Source organism: Lissotriton vulgaris, chromosome 1_1, assembly GCF_964263255.1.
Source record: "Lissotriton vulgaris chromosome 1_1, aLisVul1.2, whole genome shotgun sequence".
NCBI lineage: Eukaryota > Metazoa > Chordata > Amphibia > Caudata > Salamandridae > Lissotriton > Lissotriton vulgaris.
The window spans coordinates 188,600,961-188,613,670 of NC_141685.1; the positions used below are offsets into that span (position 1 = coordinate 188,600,961).

General features: G+C 51.5%; 1 protein-coding gene across 1 annotated transcript in view; it reads right to left on the minus strand.

Annotated features, from left to right (window-relative positions):
* Positions 1-12,234, minus strand: part of LOC147738136 (uncharacterized) — a 67,228-nt gene extending 54,994 nt beyond the window's left edge. The window contains exon 1 of the mRNA XM_086925035.1: positions 12,067-12,234. The gene's annotated coding sequence lies outside the window, so the exon portion shown is untranslated. The remainder of the gene's footprint in view (positions 1-12,066) is intronic.
* Between the last annotated feature and the right edge of the window lie 476 nt (positions 12,235-12,710).

The window sequence follows — 12,710 nt, forward strand, 5'->3', positions numbered from 1 at the left end:
GTGGTCTGACAGCGTGCGAGGGAGTGTGAGGAGGCTCTCAACCCAACCGGCCACCCCAGGAGAGAGGAGCCAGTAATCAATTATGGTCCAGGTATTGTGAAACCCAGAATGGTGAGTATAGTCAGGAAGCTGTGGGTGTAGCCTCTCCTCGATGTCAATTAAGGAGAAGTGCGTGCATATATCAAGCAGGATCGGGCGTGATCTAGCTTTAGTGTCGGGGGAAGAGGACGTACTGTCTCTAGTGGGATTCATCAATAAATTAAAGTCACCCCATAAAATCAACAGTCCAGGTTCGAGCGTGAAAAGGTGCACCTGCAGGTCTTGGAAAAAGGAAGGGGAATCAATGTTGGGGCCATAGATCCCGACCAATGTGAGCTTATGTCCCATAAGAGTCCCAGTGACTATCAGATATCGGCCCTCTTGTCAGTGATAGTATTGGAAAGAGCAAATGACACTCGTTTGTGTATGATTATGGCTACCCCTCTAGAATATCAACTATAGTTAGAAAAAAAACAGTGAGCGCCCCAGCTTCTGGCGACCTGAGGGGAGTCAGAAGAGGACAAATGTGTCTCCTACAAAAAGCCGATATCAACATTGTGTCAAGTGATGTAGTTGAAGACTTGCTTACATTTTTTAGTGTTGTTCAGCCCCCGAACGTTCCAGGACATCAGCGAAAGCCCGGATGACCCAAGCTGAAGGCCTAACTTGGCCATGTGATAATCAATATCAGATGATCTGAAGTGTACGCTACTCCATCTCAACCCAAAGGCATGATAAACTATGTAACAATCATAAATGAAAAAGAACAAAACAAAACCCGCCCCCCACCAGCCACCCAGCCTCTAGTCAACCCCCAAGAGGCAAACCCACTGTAACCCTTTAGCAAAACATAGTAATATGCAGGACGCTGACGAATTGGGAAAGCAATAAACAATTTAAAACAAAACACAAAAATCTAGAAGGCAAAGGCATCCGCCATGGGGGGCAGCAACGCCACGTCGGTCACGCAGGCCTATATGACAAGTCACGAATGAACACATGGAATGTACGTAATCATGCAACACAGCAAAAGTAAAAGGATATGAAGTAATGTATCGTCAGCCAGTCCGTGGGTCTATGAAGAGTTCTACGCTGTTTTGGGAATCGCCCTGTACAGGAGAGAGCGAACCAGAAACGACAGCTGCGCCCGACCCATGTTTCTTATAGTTCTGGCAAAACTCCTGCGCCTTCGTGGGGGTGTCGAAAATGCGAAACCTGCCGGCAACATCCACTGTTAGCCGTGCTGTAGCATACCATACTTAAGGTCCAGATTCCTCAGGGTAGCCTTGACACCATTGTACTTTCGTCGCGCCTCCTGGACCATAAAGGTGAAATCTGGAAAAAGAGACAAGGCACTGCCCTGCCACTGGATCTCACCCTTCTTGCGCGCTGCACGAAGAGCAGCATCGCGGTCACGGAAATTCATGAGTCTAGCAATGATGGGACGTGGAGGTAGGCCAGGGCATGGACCCAGAGATCTGTGGGCTCGCTCCACCACAAACCCCTGCGTGAACACCTCTCTGCCAAACAGGTCAATGAGTAGTTTTTCCACGAAGATATCCATGCGTCCAGTTGATGTCGTCTCTGCCACGCCAAGGATGCAGATGTTGTTGCGTCGGCTACGCGCTTCAAAGTCCTCGTTCTTGATAGCTACTTCTTTGAGGATTTTTTCCACTCGCTCTAGACGCTTCAACTATTTTGATGCGCTGTCTTCTATGTCTTAGACTCTGGACTCCACCACATCCAACCGTCGGTCGTGCGCCTGCACCTTAGATCCCATGTCGGACAGTTTTTGTTCGAGGCTGTCGAATCGGCTGTCAAGCGACTTGAAACCGGCCCTCATCTCACTCATCATGGCAGTGACCAAAGAAGTCGTGTCATCCCAGTCAGTAGACTCCATAGTGCCCGTGGAAGAGCCAGGAGGGGCATCAGTGGTGAGGAGGGAGGCTTTGTCAAAACTGAGTTTACGTTAATTTGAATCTCTCTTCCCCATGGTGGAGGTTGGGGGTGACAGGCAGCAGTAGACCAGCCATGTGTCAGAGACCGATGACCTCGTACAGCAGGTGGGAATCAGGGTCCAGCGAAGGGACACTCACTATCACATTCGAACCATAGGCAAAGTTAGCGCTGGAGACGCAGGTGGTCAAAATGGTATCAAGGGAGCACCTATGATAAGGCAGATGAGGTAAGCACCGAGGCTGGTGATTTATCCACTATCCAGTCAAGAGACGGTTAGGCCGGAAGCAGAAGACTGCGTCTACCAATGCAGCGAAAGCCTCGCGACTCAAAAATGGCTCCGCAGCAGGGGCCAGCAGACTCGCCCCAAGACAGCTCCAGGACAGTAACTGAGGTCTCCCCTCAAGTGCGACAGTCACCAGCATTAACCACCAGTTGGCCGAGGTGTGTGACCCAGGGAGACCAGAAAGCAGAGTCATGCAGTAAAGGCCACGGGTCCGCCGGCAGTCAGATTAATGCCAGAGGGCAGGCGCAAAAAAGAGCGCTACGGATGGGGTGGAAGCAATGAGGGACAGGCGGGGCCGCCACAGATCAGGGGGGTACCCACACCTGCAGTACCCACCGCCACACCCCACGAAACACCTGACCCAGACCCCCCGCCCACCGGGGAGGACTGCAACTCGAGGCCCCGGTCCGGGATCGCACAGAAGGCCTGAAAGCCGTGCGTGCGTCTCAAAGACCGGGCACAAAATGGGCTGACCACGAGAAGGACAGGAGGGGAGAGAGGGTGTGCCGCGAGGGAGCGCAGCAGTCAGCACGGGCCCCACAGGTGCGAGACTCACCGACCAACCGGGCGCAGATTCTTGCTCCTCACACCTTTCCCAAACTCCGTTCGGGCGCCGGAGGGCAGCAAATAGAGACCGCTGCAGGATGTATTAAGATTGCTGGGCTCAGGAGTGGGCTAAATCATAATTAAATGGACATTTGGAAGACCGACCGGCGGAGCTTCAGGCAGAGGCAGCCATCTTGGTTGCCTCCGTGGCCACGCCCCCAATGACAATTTTTTTTAAATATGTGTTGGTTTTGAAAATATATAAATTAATAGCATTGTTATTCACAGAGCCAATGGCTTACACTTTCCTAATGCGAGTCCTATTGGCTATGGCAATGCTTGTTGGTGGCAAGCAAGGACAGTGCTGTTGTGGTGCTGAGTGATGCTGTTGTGGTGCTGAGTGATGATGTGGTTGGGCTGAGTGATGTGGTGGGGTCCCAGAGTGATGTGGTGGGGTTCCCAGAGTGATGTGGTGGGGTTCCCAGAGTGATGTGGTGGGGTTCCCAGAGTGATGTGGTGGGGTTCCCAGAGTGATGTGGTGGGGTTCCCAGGGTGATGTGGTGGGGTTCCCAGAGTGATGTGGTGGGGTTCCCAGAGTGATGTGGTGGTGTCCCAGAGTGATGTGGTGGTGTCGCAGAGTGATGTGCTGGTATCCTAGAGTGATGTGGTGGTGTCCCAGAGTGATGTGGTGGTGTCCCAGAGTGATGTGGTGGTGTCCCAGAGTGAAGTGGTGGTGTCCCAGAGTGAAGTGGTGGTGTCCCAGAGTGAAATGGTGGTGTCCCAGAGTGAAATGGTGGTGTCCCAGAGTGAAATGGTGGTGTCCCAGAGTGAAATGGTGGTGTTCCAGAGTAAAATGGTGGTGTCCTAGAGTGATGTGGTGGTGTCCCACAATGATGTGGTTGTGTTCCAGAGTGATGTAGTGGTGTTCCCAGGGTGATGTGGTGGTGTTCCCAGAGTGATGTTGTGGTGTCCCAGAGTGATGTGGTGGTGTCCCAGAGTGATGTGGTGGTGTCCCAGAGTGATGTGGTGGTGTCCCAGAGTGATGTGGTGGTGTCCCAGAGTGATGTGGTGGTGTCCCAGAGTGATGTGGTGGTGTCCCAGAGTGATGTGGTGGTGTCCTAAAGTGATGTGGTGGTGTCCTAAAGTGATGCGGTGGTGTCCTAGAGTGAAATGGTGGTGTCCTAGAGTGATGTGGTGGTGCCCTAGAGTGATATGGTGGTGTGATATGGTGGTATCCTAGAGTGATATAGTGGTGTCCCGGAGTGATGTGGTGGTGTTATGTGCAGCAGTATGAGGCGTGCAGCAGTGTGAGGCGTGCAGCAGTGTGAGGCGTGCAGCAGTGTGAGGCGTGCAGCAGTGTGAGGCGTGCAGCAGTGTGAGGCCTGCAGCAGTGTGAGGCCTGCAGCAGTGTGAGGCCTGCAGCAGTGTGTGGCCTGAAGCAGTGTGTGGCCTGCAGCAGTGTGTGGCCTGCAGCAGTGTGTGGCGTGCAGCAGTGTGCGGCGTGCAGCAGTGTGAGTAATGCAGCAGTATGCAGCAGTGTGAGGCGTGCAGCAGTGTGAGGCGTGCAGCAGTGTGAGGCGTGCAGCAGTGAGCAGCAGTGTGAGAGGGGAGAGTGGTGAGAGGGGAGAGTGGTGAGAGGGGAGAGTGGTGAGAGGGGAGAGTGGTAAGAGTGTGGAGAGGGGAGAGTGTGGAGAGGGGAGAGGGTAGAGTGAGGAGAGGGTAGAGTGAGGAGAGGGTAGAGTGAGGAGAGGGGAGAGTGAGGAGAGGGGAGGGGAGAGTGGTGGGAGGGGAGAATGGTGAGAGGGGAGAGTGGTGAGAGGGGAGAGTGGTGAGGGGGGAGAGTGGTGAGGGGGAGGGGAGGTGAGGAGAGGGTAGAGTGAGGAGAGAGAGGGAGTTGGGAGGGGAGAGTGGTGGGAGGGGAGAGTGGTGGGAGGGGAGAGTGGTGAGAGGGGAGAGTGGTGAGAGGGGAGAGTGGTGAGAGGGAGGAGAGGTGAGAGTGAGGAGAGTGGGGGGAGGAGAGTGGGGGGAGGAGAGAGTGAGGAGAGTGGGGGAGGTGAGAGTGAGGAGAGTGGGGGAGGTGAGAGTGAGGAGAGTGGGGGAGGTGAGAGTGAGGAGAGAGAGGAGAGGTGAGGAATGAGGGAAGAGTGTGAGGGTAGGTGGAGAGAAAGAGGAATGGGGAGAAAGGGAGAGTGTGAGGGGAGACTGAGAAGAGAGGAGGGGAGGTTGAGAAGAGAGGGAAGATGGGAGTGGAGAAAGTGATTTTTCTTTTCCAAAGAGCCTTAAAAAAATGCTTTCAACCTTTTTTATTTGCACCTTTCTAATAACCAGGACAGGCGTAAGTATTTCCTTTGTTTTGGTTCCCTGGGCAGAAGTAGAAAATGCTGCAGCAGCAGGTCGAAATCTGTAGGCCTGGTCACCTTACCATCTTATCGACTTTAGCAGCATGAAATACCATGAAGGCACCTGTTTGGGATTAGAGTCCAAATCTTAATAAAATTCACACACTACAGGACGCATCCTGCCAGCGATGTCACTTCCAGCGGCAGGCTTGAGACATGTTTAAAGGGCTACTTAAGTGGGTGGCACAAGCAGTGCTGCAGCCCACTAGTGGCATTTAGTTTACAAACCATGGGCACATGTTGGGCTACCTAACTAGGACCTTACAAGTAGATTAACCCCTTCCATGCTCATGACGAGCTCAGCTCGTCATGCAGCACACTGGTCGTGTGCTTATGACGAGCTGAGCTCGTCATGTATAATGGGAATGCTGGAGTAACAGCACAGGAGGGGAAAACCCATAGCACCCAAGGTGTTAAATATGCTAAATGGGCAGAAGGATATGTGACCATATTTTAAGAAGAGAACACAAGCACTTTAGCACAGATTAGCAATGGTAAAGTGCACAGAGTCCCAAGGCCAACAAAACAAATGTATCAAAAAGTAGTAGGAGGGAGGCATAAAGTGTGGGGGATGACCCTGCAAAAAGGGCAGGTCTAACACAACCACTCCAGCCTAACGACAGGGGAGTTTAATCAATACCTTGATAGACTTTCCTGCTTAGGCGATAGAACGGGGACAGTGACCCTCTACTTTAGAGGCACTCATCAGTTCTATGCCCCTTTGAACTCAGTTGGATACCTCTATCTATACTCTCCTGAGCCACTGAACTGACCCACGGGGAATTCTTCTCATCTGTGCAGCACCTAACCTTAACTTGTTCATAGATACATCCCAGTTGGCAGACAGTACCACCATGGCAAACAAAAGTGATCTGGCTCAGTACACCCCTTGGACAGACTTTTGTCCCCAACCCAAGGAAAACTCGGCTAATAAAGACAGCAACCAACAGAGGCCCCTGACAGCAATCAGCTGACAAAAACATCAAAGACAAACTGGCACGTGCCAATACATAGGTGAAGAGACCAAAGGTTTCCATACCGACCATGCTAGCACTAACTCCCATTAAAACCGATGTGGAAATTGCATCTCATGCTCGAGTACCATCGAAGGAAATACATTTGAATACAGAGGCAAAAGTATCAGCCATGAAGAATTCACAAATTGCAATACTACCAACGTAATATATTATGTAATATGCCCATGCCAGCTTGCATATGTAGGTAAAACAACTCAGGCACTAAAAAAGAGGCTCACTCAACACAGATCAAGAATTAAATGCTAAGTCCAGAATGCAACCATGGTACAACATTGCGAAGAAAAAAAGAAATGGGACACAAGACATAAAATGGACAGTGCTAAACACGTAAAAGGAAGTTGCACTGATTGCATACTATCGTGCTTCGAAGCAAAAACTATCCTACGTCTGGGCACAACTGACAATGGACTCAACGAGAACAGCAAAATAATGCATTGCATATGAGGAGCCAACTACATAATACACAGCACAATATGCATGTAACATACAAACTGATAGTTTTTCGCTAGGTCCTGAAGAACTGCCACTGATCCTCCAGACAATTAGGCAAGAAACATGTTGACCGTCCTGACGCTTTCAGAAGCGGTCGCTCCCCACGCTCCCTAGTCTCCTGTGGTATCGTTGGGCTGCGCTCACATTGCTTAGCGCTTTACAGAACTGCTGCCTGCTTAATTTGAATAGCGCTTCAACCCTAACTTTTACATTACTCGTTTTTCCAGTATTAATTTACTTTGATCATCTGTGCATTGCTCGCTTTGTGACGCTCTCATTGCTTAGCGCTTTACAGAACTGCTGCCTGCTTAATTTGAATAGCGCTTCAACCCTAACTTTTACATTACTCGTTTTTCCAGTATTAATTTACTTTGATCATCTGTGCATTGCTCGCTCTGTGCCGCTCGCATTGCTTAGCGCTTTACAGAACTGCTGCCTGCTTAATTTGAATAGCGCTTCAACCCTAACTTTTACATTACTCGTTTTTCCAGTATTAATTTACTTTGATCATCTGTGCATTGCTCGCTCTGTGCCGCTCGCATTGCTTAGCGCTTTACAGAACTGCTGCCTGCTTAATTTGAAGAGCGCTTTAACGCTGAGTTTAACATAGCTCGTTTTTCCAGTATTAATTTACTTTGATCATCTGTGCATTGCTCGCTTTGTGCCCCAACCTGTTTCGGTTTTGATATTGCTGCCATCTTGTTTGTTGTTGTGCCTCGGAGCCTGTCCTCTCCACCCCGCTCCCGCCTTCCAGCTGCTCCTCCCTCCCACTGACTGATAAGGCTCGCCCCATCCTCTGAAGCGCTGTGACCGTCCTGGCGCTTTCAGAAGCGGTCGCTCCCCACGCTCCCTGGTCTCCTGTGGTATCGTTGGGCTGCGCTCACATTGCTTAGCGCTTTACAGAACTGCTGCCTGCTTAATTTGAATAGCGCTTCAACCCTAACTTTTACATTACTCGTTTTTCCAGTATTAATTTACTTTGATCATCTGTGCATTGCTCGCTCTGTGCCGCTCGCATTGCTTAGCGCTTTACAGAACTGCTGCCTGCTTAATTTGAATAGCGCTTTAACACTGAGTTTAACATAGCTCGTTTTTCCAGTATTAATTTACTTTGATCATCTGTGCATTGCTCGCTTTGTGCTCCAACCTGTTTCGGTTTTGATATTGCTGCCATCTTGTTTGTTGTTGTGCCTCGGAGCCCGTCCTCTCCACCCCACTCCCGCCTCCCAGCTGCTCCTCCCTCCCTACGCCCCCCCACTATCCACATATGTCAGATGCATTTGCACGCAGCGTTCACGCACAGCGGTCGGGCCCCATGCGCGCCGAAGGTGCGCCAAAGGTAAGCCCGTCTACGCCCGTCCGCGCCTGGCCCGCGCCCAGCGCCAGTCACCCTGGCCCCCGCAAAATCCCCTCCACCCGCATAACGTACGATTCCGCTACCCTCTCAGCACTCAAATTCGGCCGCCTCCCAGACTGCTTCCAAGCCGCTCCGGGACACACCCATGGACCCTTCACCTGCCACACCTGCAAGTTCGACTGCATCAGGACCCACCCCAAATCCACAGACTCCAAACAGAGCTCAGACACTAACCACCTGAAGTGCATCCTGCTCAACACCCGCTCGATCCACAGACACGCCATTGAACTTAGAACCTACTCGACACTACATCGCCGGACGTCGCCTTCCTCACAGAAACCTGGATGAACGCCTCATCAGCTCCCGACATCGCCATAGCCATCCCGAACAGCTACAAAATCATCCGAAAGGACCGCATCAACCAAACAGGAGGAGGCATCGCCATCGTTCATAAGAACTCCATCCGCATCACGACCACTTCAGACGATAACCTCGCCACCGCCGAACACCTTCACTTCCAGATCCACACCGACCCCAAGACCACACTCAGAGGCACCCTCATCTACAGGCCACCAGGAGCCCGCACACAATTCAGCGAAGACATCACTGACTTCATCAGCCCACACTCCCTCGCCTCCGAGGACTACATTCTACTGGGAGACCTCAACTTCCACCTGGAAAAGAAAAACGACAGCAACACCACCACCCTTCTGGCCAACCTGGCCAACCTAGGACTCAAACAACTTATTGACACCCCCACCCACTATGCCGGGCACACGCTCGACCCAATCTTCACCTCCAGCAAGCACATCTCCTTCAACCACACCACAGTTCTCCACTGGTCGACCACAGCTGCGTTCACTTCAACTACAAAAAGACCACGACCCACAACCTCCCACAACCAATCCCCCGAAGAAACTTGAACAAAATTACCACCGACCAGCTCTTCACGTCGCTTCACCAAAACCCTCCTGCCAAATCATCGGACCTAAACCAAGCAGCCACCAACCTCACACAATTGATCATCCACAGCGCCAACGAACTAGCACCCTTGAAATACCATCAAATCAAACAAGGTAGCAAAAAAGCCCCCTGGTTCAACGATGACCTTAAGAAATCAAAGAAGTTATGTCGCACCCTCGAGAAAGCCTGGAGAAAAAACCCAACCACTGACAACCTGACCACCTTCAAGAACGCCACCCGCAAACACCACCAACTGATCCGATTCACCAAGAAATCAGCACTCAAGGATCGACTTGACAACAACGCCCACAACAGCAAGGAACTATTCAACATCGTCAAAGAATTTACCAACCCAACTGCCGGCACCAACGCCATCACTCCCTCCGAAGACCTCTGCGACTCCCTAGCTTCATTCTTCCACAACAAAATCGCCATCATACATAACAGCTTTGAAGACCAGTCCGGAGACCAGTCCATTCCACCCACCTCCGAACCTAATCCCCACTCTAACAACATTTGCGCCTGGAACCCAATCACCACTGAAGACACCATCCGCCTGATGAACTCCATCCACTCAGGATCGCCAACCGACGCATGTCCCCACCACATTTTCAACAAAGCAGACTCCATTATCGCACCCCATCTCCGAGACGTCATCAACTGCTCCCTCAACTCCGCTACCTTCCCGGAAAGCTGGAAACATGCCAAACTCAGCACCCTCTTGAAGAAACCTACAGCAGACCCCACTGAACTTAAGAACTACCGCCCCATCTCGCTCCTCCCATTTCCTGCCAAAGTCATTGAGAAAGCCGTCAACAGTCAGCTCGCCGCCTTCCTCGAATCCAACAAATCCCTCGACCCCTCACAGTCCGGCTTCCGAGCCAAACATAGCACCAAAACCGCCCTCATCGCAGCAACAGACGACATTCGAACACTACTGGACAACGGAGAAACAGTTGCCCTCATCCTACTTGACTCTCCGCAGCCTTCGACACAGTCTGTCATAGCACCCTCATACAACGCCTCAACAACGTCGGAATACAAGGAAAAGCATTTGACTGGATCATCTCGTTCCTCGCCGGAAGAACCCTGAGAGTCCGCCTCCCCCCTTTCAGATCGGAGGCCACTGAAGTCATCTGCGGCGTACCACAAGGATCTTCACTTAGTCCCACCCTCTTCAACGTATACATGAGTACCCTCGCATCCATCGCGCACCAACACAACCTCAACATCATCTCCTACGCAGACGACACCCAGCTGATACTCTCCCTCACCAAAGACCCAAACACCGCCAAGACCAACTTACACGAAGGAGTGAAAGATGTAGCCGAGTGGATGAAGAACAGCCGCTTAAAACTGAATTCGGACAAAACGGAAGTCCTCATCTTAGGCTCTTCCCCCTCTGCTTGGGACGACTCATGGTGGCCACCGGCCCTGGGAACAGCACCCATACCAACTGACCACGCACGTAACCTGGGCTTCATCCTGGACTCCTCCCTCTCGATGACCAGACAAGTCAACGCCGTCTCATCATCATGCTTCAACATCCTACGCATGCTCAAAAAAATATTCCGTTGGATCCCCACCGAATCAAGAAAAACGGTCACCCACGCACTGGTCACAAGCCGACTGGACTACGGAAACACCCTTTACGCCGGAACAACAGCCAAACTACAGAAAAAACTCCAACGCATCCAAAACGCCTCAGCCAGGCTCATACTAGACATCCCCCGCCAAGCTCACATTTCCGGTCACCTGAAAGACCTCCACTGGCTCCCCGTCAACAAGAGAATAACGTTCCGACTCCTCACCCACGCACACAAAGCCCTCTACGACCTAGGACCCGAATGCCTCAACACACGCCTGTCCTTTTACACCCCCACCCGCCAACTATGATCGTCCAATCAAGCCCTCGCCGCAATCCCGCGCATCCATAGATCCACCATGGGGGGGAAGATCCTTCTCCTACTTAGCGGCCAAAACCTGGAATTCTCTTCCCACCCACCTCCGCCTTACACAGAACCACCTCTCCTTCAGAAAGCAACTAAAAACCTGGATATTCGATAAGTAAAGCACCCCCCCCCCCCTCCCTCAAGCGCCTTGAGACACTCTGGGTGAGTAGTGCGCTATACAAATTTTTTAACTTGAACTTGACCCCTTAAGAGTAGAGCGCAGTTATCCTGAACCATTAATTCAGATAGTCGCCACTCTTTCTCTTAACCAGGTGGGGAGCCAACCTGAATAAAAGTCATTCTTTGGACTACCCAACCTGTTTTAATCACTTTCCATTACATCTCATCTACACTTATAGACTATAGGTCCCTTACCTCCACTGCACCAAATGGCAAAGAACAAAAGATGTCCTCCAAAAGAGCCCCTCTTTGGGTGCCCGTCGGGCAGCGCCAACCTAACGAGGAGCAGGACCAAATGATGGAGCATGGCACCTAGCTGGCTGGGGGTGTGAGGGCCCTAGTTCCGAAAGGAGGACTTCCCCCTCCCGCTGATTATTTTAGGACTGTCATTTCTCCCTGTGACAATACACATTGTTGACCTCTCTTTACTTCTCTTGACCCACCTAATCAATCAATCAATCATTTGTAAAGCGCACTACATACATAGTAGAAGGTAAATATCATGCCAATGGAGCTTGGTAACGGGAATTGATGCCGCCAGGCTCACGCGCCGTGCAGCTGATCCTTGTTTTGTGCGCACTCAAGACTGTATGTGGCAGAAAGTCAAGACTGTGTAATGCCGAAACTAACACCAGGAATCAGACACCAGGGCCATCACCCTGGTATCCCACAAACACACACACACACACAGTGAATGGGATTATATGGAATTGTTTGACTATGGCGATGTCATTGTCTCTCTTTCTCATATTCATAAACAACAACAAAAATATTTAAAAAAATAAATCCAATAAAAAATATCTTTTTTTTAAAACACACACACACACACACACGGTTGGGCGCTTTGAGAACACCTCACCTCTGCTTGAGCAGCGTTCAGTGGGGGCTGCAGGGCCTGGGAGAGAGAAGGGGCAAGCGGGGCCTGCCTGCCTGAGTCCTACTGCCTTTGAGGAGTGGGGCCCGGTGCGTTATTCCTCCCCCGAATGACGCGCGCGCCCACGCCGCTGCACCAGCCACCTTCGCGCGCGAACAAAACATCCAACACAGCTGTGCACGCGCAGGACCGCGCGTCACAGCTGCGCATGTGCGGAGCGAAGACATTACTTCCTACGGCAGAGTAATCACAAAGTGTTGGAACCTTGCACGGGGCACTGACTGTGAACTGCCCCAGACAGAGGGTGCTCAGCCTCACTGCGCCTGCACAGAAGAAAGACACACCCCTATAGAGGAGGCGAACCGAGGAGCTTTGCACTTCAATACATCTCAGCGCGCGCTGTGGCGCGAGAAGATGTCTCATTCATTGCGTCCCCGCGCGGACGCTGTCATTCTTGTGCTTCTTTGTGTCCCTGCTCGGACCCCGTCCCACCTGTGCTGCACTGAGCTGTCGCCCTTCACTGCGCTCCCTGCTGTAGGAGCCTGTGTTGTGAACTAAAAAAAGGAATCTTTCTTGCACCGACTTCTGGAGTTGTATTGTATTAACAGTGGTGTCTGTCCTCGGCGCAT